Raw genomic sequence first — 7464 nt, 5'->3', positions numbered from 1 at the left:
ACACACATCCCCACAAAATACACAGCCCAAATAAACATTGAACATTCAGGTTCCCACTGCAGGCAGAGAGGGATGAACTTTTGTGGATATATATGGATGTGGGTGTGCAGGAAGTGCAAGTGGCAACATGGGTTCTTCACACAAAACTATGGTTATGTTGGCTTCAGGAGCTGGCATCCTGCCCGAAATTTGGTGGGTGGCCACTAACAACACTGTTCAGGGACAGTTTGCAACATAGAACCTGCAGCATACAGTCCATAAAGGTTTTCCCAAAACAAATATCTACTATTGAGGCACTGCTACAGTCATGGAATTAGGAAACTCTGTAAAAGAGGGAAGACTAGAGATTGCTACAAGCTGCCATATGAATGCATCTGGTTGAGGGATAGGATTTTGACCCCTGCAGATTTGTCTGAAGAAAACGTCTTTAGCTCCTCATTAAGGAGTTTGCAGCCAAACTGTGCTGACGACTGTTAAAGTTGTCGTGACCTGGGATGTTGTTGCCTTGGGCAGACTTTGATGGCATCTCTAAGGGGGCAGCACATCACAAATTAACACGGGGAATGGACGCCCTGTTCACGAAAGCAGAGGGTTCATGTTGAGTTTGGATTGGAATGGGCACAGGAGGCACAGAGAGCCGTGAGCTGTGCTTCCAATGCTGGAATCCCTCCATTGTTCATTGGCTGCACCCACAATGCCATCAAATCCTGAGTGAAGAGCCACATACGTTTCCTCAATAGCTCCCTTCATGTACAGCTGGTTTCCTCAGAACTGAGGACAGGTCAACGGACCTGAAACGTTAACTCTGATATTTCTTCACAGATGCTGCCAGACCTGCTGAACTTTTCCAGCAACTTCTGTTTTTGTAACTGATTTACAGCATCTGCAATTCTTTCAGTTTTTATTTAGCATCACCAAGAATACCTGAGTAAACACTGAGGATAAGGCAGTGCTTCCCAAATATTATCCTAATGTAACGCAATCTTACTGCCTCAGACTTGGTGTGACAGTCAAATAAAAATTAGGGGGAGTGGACTTAGAGAATTCTTGAACAGGGGAGTGGGAGTTGTTGAAGTGGATATGGGGGAGAAGTCTTGAGTGGGGAGTTGGTGAGGTGGGGTAGTTGTTGATGCAGTAAGGTGAGTTGGGGAGGAGGGAGGCGCATTAGTGTACAAGGGACAGGAGTTGTTGAGGAAGGAGGGTGAGTCAAGAGGGGAGGGGTGTTGGTGAGGGGGAGGGGCATTTTGAAAGAGGCAGGGTGGACATTGAGGAGCGATGAGAAATTATTGAGTGGGGGTGAGGATGCTGTTGGGCCTCAGTGACTCGGCCCCACCCACCAACGGAAAACCTTAAGCCTAAGTTTCACAGCCACCATCTCTGCCATGATGTCAGATCCCCTTCCTGTGATCCCCATCAAGAGACACGGCGTTACCCACTCTCCAGATGATGCTCCTCAAGAGTGGAGTCCTGACATCCCAGGCAATGTTGTGGCCCTCCTTCCCCTCCCTATTACTTCCTCGACGGCAGATTCCAGTCTCTTCATTGCCCAGTCCCATAGGCAGCACTCCAACAGTTGCCGGTTCACAATCTGCCTCCTCTGTCACTGTTTAAGTGAACCTTCCCAATAACATCAACAGCTTGCTCCCCCTGCATGGCAAAGGCAGAAGGAGAGAGAGACTTGAGGTAACGACAGCCTCCCTCAGAATGGAGCAATGTCACGAAATTGTCACTGATATGAATTGATGAGAAACACCAGCAACTTTATTTGGATATTTTGATAGTTTGTCTATTGCCCCCTCCTGCTTTCTCTTTATAATGGCTGCCACCATCCTGTCTGCAGTGACCACTTTAAACAGGGTCTTTTCTGGGCAATGAGGATCTGAAATGGTCAATACTGAGGGTGTCTAATACACCAGCCACTAGGATGGTGTAATTATGGTGGGAGAACAGCTTTGGATCTTACAGTAGACCCACCATCCAGGTCCTCCTCACTGTAACAATATCTGTCACTTCCATGTACCTTCTATGTAGTCACTATTATGCAATAAATTACACCTTGTTTAAGACAAGAGTCCCTCTGCTTGGGCTGCCAAGTGTTTTTTTTCTACCATCCGCTGCAGCTCCCCACCCTGAAAGAGGGTAGAGGCAGCTAAACTACCTCATAGTCAGCAATAGCCCAGAAAGCTCATCCAAACTGGTGAAGAGCCATAAGGATTGCTCATCCGACATCTCCTTGAGACTTCCACCGCCTCCTCATGCTTTCTGTTTGGAATTAAACAGCTGGGCCATTTCGAGACTGTTTTGACGACAATGGCATCTTACAGTTTAGTGCAATGTCAAGACTGGGATGTTTTCTTAATGTTGTGGCCCCAGGACAACAGTCCGGTCCAAAAATGGTGCACATCACACACACAGACACACACACACACACGCGCACACACACACACACACACACACACGTGCACACATACACACACCACATGTGCACACATACAAACACCACACAAACATACACACACACGTGCACATGTACACACACACAGACACGCACACACACACATACACACACAGACACGCACACACACACACAAACAGACACGCGCACACACACACGCGCACACAGACACACACACACGCACACATACACACACACACACACACACACACACACAGACACAATGACATACACACACTCATACAGATAGAAACACACATATAGACACACACACAGGGATGCACACATAGACATAAACACACACACACACAGACACGCACACACACGCACACACACACACCACGCACACACACACACCACACACACACAGACACGCACACACACACACCACACACACACAGACACAATGACATACACACACTCATGCAGATAGAAACACACATGTAGGCACACACACACGGATGCACACATAGACACATAGACAAACACACAGACACACACACAGACACGCACACACACACACCTAAAATCAATACACAGCTTCCAATATATTCACTTTACATTCAGGAGTGCAGGCAGTTTTATTGATAATTTGAATTGTAAGACTTATTCTTCTTGAAAGTACTGATGCCCAGGCCCACCCTTAGCTCAGTCGGCTGGATGGCTGATTTGTGGTGCAGAGTGACAGAAACAGCATGAGTTGAATTCTTGCAGTGGCAGTGATTATCATTACTTTCTCAACCTCTCCCCTCGCCTGAGGAATAGTGACCCTAAGTCATCTCTTTCTAATGAGAGAGCAGCGCCATGGGACTTCAGTGATTTTACCTCAAACGTTGTCTTGTTTAAGACGTTCTATTCTGTTGTAAATGGAGACCTGTGCACCAGTGTGACAAATAAACGTCTTGGTAACTGTAAAGTTCAGCAATAATACTCTACACTGTGAAAAATCCTGAAAGGATATCCTTGCAAATTTGACCTTGGTCTCAGGAGAGATAGCTTTCAGAAGCCATTTTTATCTTCTCCTTACAGTTTCATGATTCATTTAAGCAGTAATTTCTTGCAACTACTATTGATTTGAGTTGCTTTCTGGCATTGATTTGTCTCCTCTGGGCTCACCTCCTAACTGTTCTCTTCTTCTGCCTGTCCCTTCTTTCGAGTTGTAAGCATTGTGTTAAAGTTTTGGTACTTCTGCTGTTTTCTACAGAACATTCAATCACACCACATGCTGCTCTGACTGTCTGGGTTGTGTGATAGAAAATTCACAGCCCACAAAAAGAACAGTTCAACAGCTTCTGGCCTGTTAACTCAATTACTAAAGCTCTGTCTTAGCAGTTGGGTAGGTTACTGAAGTCTGTTACCAGATACAAAATTACTAGGCCTCAGTGAAAGGAAACGTTGGAACCGAAAACCCACACACAGCAGAGTAGAAATGGATTTCCAACAAATGCTTTTGTGATAGATTGCTTCTTTCTCCCAAAGTTCTGCAAATTCCCTCCCTCATCCACTCTGTCCATGTGCATAAGAATTAAAGCTAGCTGATATCAAAGGGATACACTTTTTTATTCTTTCATGGGATGCAGGCATCACTGGCCAGGCCAGCATTTATTGCCCATCTCTAATTGTCCAGGGGGCAGTTAAGAGGTCAACTACATTGCTGTGGGTCTGCAGCCAAATGTAGGCCAGATTCCTTCCCAAACAACATTAGAAGAGCAGATGATTTTTTTTGCTGACAATTGAATCATGGTCATCATTAGACTCTTAATTCCAGATTTATTGAATTCAAATTGCACAATTTGCTGTGGTGGGATTTGAACCCAGATCCCCATAATGTTATTTTGGTTTCTGGATTAGCAAGCAAGCAATAATACCACTAAGCCATCACCTTCCCTTTTAATTACTGCCAAGTAGTACTAGAGGCAGCATCATGGAAGGTGTGGAAAGAGTCTCAGTAATCTGGATTAATGCCCAAAACCAACGCAATGTGCCTCTTAGTACGACGGCCATGCAAGCAAAAGTTAAAAGCCAGTCCCCTTCTTTAGGGAGTGCGCGGGGATCGAGGATGATGCGTTTACACCATTGGAACTCCAATGTAATGGGTTATGAGATGGCTGAGAAGTGCAATCTGCAGACTCTGCCATGTTTGCGGCTGATGGTGCTTGAAGGATTGAGTCGATGGGCTGTTTAGAGGCTTGTACGCTGTTTTCCTCGACAGCATCTTCTGTCACGACTGCGTTCCAAATGGAGCAGTATCTTCAGGGCATTTGAATGATGTATCCCACCCAGCAGAGGTAATCATGAGTGATCAGTGTTTGGATCCTGAGTATGTTAGCCTGGGAGAACACTCTGCTGCAGGACTGTCCCCCAGATTTGGACAATCTAGCAAAGATATTTGAATATCGGAAAAGCCTGTTTGCCAATATATACATAAAAGGTAACTTTATAATCAAAAAAATCAGTGTTAACCTTCAAGGGGACACAAACAGACTGCTGCTGTTAGGTGCCAAATGAAATTTAATACACAGCATGGTGTAACTGATAGTTTGTTCAAAAGAATGAGGAGCAGCAATACAAACTAAAGAATACAAATCTAAAAAGGGTTCAGGAGCAGATGAACTTTGAAGCAAAACTGCACAAATCATTGAAGGGGCACAACAGGTTTAAAAAGTTGGTTAACAAGGCTTAAAAGATTCCCCACTCTACAAATAGGGGCATAGATAGAGTCCAAAACAAGGAGGCTATGCTATACTCAACTGAAGCATTGCGACCAATGCTATGCACCACATTTTGGCGTGGACATCAAGGCACGGGAAAGAATGCAGACAAGGTTCCCTAGAATGGATGAGGGACTTCAGTCATGGGGATAGATTGCAGAGGTTGAGGCTATTCCGCTCAGAGAAAAGGAGAGAGTTGACAGGAGATTTGATAGAAGTATTGAAAATCGTGTTTGGACAGAGTTGAGAGAGAGAATTTGTTTCCATTGGTAGAAGGACCAAGAGTCAAAGTGGAGATCAACTCGAGTTGGATGTCGAAAGATTTAAAAGTGGGATGAGGAGACACCCTTTATGCAGCATGTGAATGGCTTCCTGTGCTGTAATCATTCTATGGCTCCACAACTCTAATTAACAGAAGTGAATGGTTATGGGGAGGCCCAATAGTCTTATTACCGATGAGCCTTACGTGCTGGAGCTTCAGACCCGTCCTGTAAGATTGATTAGACAGTTATCCTGATTCACTCTAAGAGAGATACATTCACTCCAACCCAAGATAAGATTTGGCTATTCAATCTTGAGATGGATGGAATTGAGATTGAACTGTTTGACTTCACAGAATCACAGCATCACAGAGATGCTACAGTGCAGAAGAGAACATTCAACACCATCATGTCTGCACTGCCTCTCTGAGCATTTTATCTTTACGCCAATCTCTTGCCTTGCCCTGCAGCCTTGCTCACTGTTTATTTTTAAGTAGTTATCCAATGCCCTTTTGAATGCCTCAAATGAATCTCCCTCACATTTCCAGGCAGTGTCTGCTGCCCCTATCTACTCACTGTGTGAAAAAGGTTGCATTTACCTCACTTTTACAAAACACTTGTAAATTGTGACCTCTGGTTTTCAATCCATTTAGGAGTGGGAGTTTCTCTCCATTGTTAAAAACCAGTTGGGAGGCTATGCCGATTCTCAAACTTCACTACTCCTAGGTTACCGCAAAAGTTAATGATTGAATCAAAGTACACAAAGTCCACAGTTTTCCTGTCTGATGGAATCAGGTTAACAGAAAACACTGACCAAGTTCCTTTACTTAACAAGAACTAGTGTTTATTACAACTTCATAGGGTTAAGCCACAGTTTATGAACCATCAACATAAAACTTGACCAGTTGAAATTCTAACTCCTTTTTAAGTGCCTACGCACATATACATATAGACACAAGCAAAGAAAAAAGCATTGGTGTTCTGGATTGAGGGGAATAAAAACTGGGGAACTCAGTTCAATAGCACCAGCCCACAGGGTTCAATGAGATGTTCCTTTTGATTCCTAAGACTTTCTGTTCTTCAATCAGTTTTAACCAGATTCTTTCACTTCTTTGCAGGAGGCACAGGACAATTGGTACAGTAATTACAAAGTCTTTTAGTTACTTGTTAAAAGGCAACAGCTGCAGCAACTGCTTGGAGAAAATAACTGGCTTTCTCCACACTTCAGGTACTTTAACTGCAGTGAGGCTGAGATGCAGAACTTGCTCTTGCAGCAGTCTGGAGTCTTCTCACCCTCTGTTGTATTCCCCAAGCTGCTCATCTGCCCAGGAGCTAAACAGAGAGCTGTTGTCACGGTGATGATTTCTGGCATCTACAATTGGTCACATTTGCACAAACCAGTCAGCCCCCTGTTGCCAACTGAATCATTCTTAGTACACACAATATGGTTCTGTACCATCCTACCTTGTTGCAAAGCAACAGTATAAGTACAAGACTCAACAAGTTTCAGTGACTTGTAGCAATTCCTTCCCCAGTCATTTATTTTAAAAACCATCAGTTTCCATTTCAGTCCACACACAAAAAGTAAAGAAAAATGAAAGATGGGGCCATTAGACCATACATTCTGTCCAGAATGATTTAGAAAATTTCTTAGCCTTCTCCTTTTCAACATGAGAAATAGGAGCAGGAATAGCCCATTTGGCCCCTCAAGCCTGCCCCACTACTCAACAAGAACAGGGAGGCGATGGCCTAGTGGTATTATCCAGAAACTAAGCTAATATTCTGGAGACCCGGCTTCAAATCCCACCATGGCAGACAGTGGAACCTGAATTCAATTTTAAAAACTGGAATTATGAATTAATTGCTGATTGTCAGGAAAAAGAACCATTGGTTCACTAATGTTCTTCAAGGAAGGAAATCTGCCATCCTTACCTGGTCTGGCCTAAGTGTGACTCCAGAACCACAGAAATGTGGTTGACTTTCAAATTCCCTCTGAAATGGCCTTAGCGAGCCACTCATTTCAAGGGCAGCTAGGGAT

The sequence above is a fragment of the Rhincodon typus genome, chromosome 17 (genome assembly GCF_021869965.1).
Source record: "Rhincodon typus isolate 14 chromosome 17, sRhiTyp1.1, whole genome shotgun sequence".
Taxonomy (NCBI): domain Eukaryota; kingdom Metazoa; phylum Chordata; class Chondrichthyes; order Orectolobiformes; family Rhincodontidae; genus Rhincodon; species Rhincodon typus.
The sequence above is the reverse complement of the archived record's forward strand: the minus strand, read 5'-3'. Positions refer to the sequence as shown.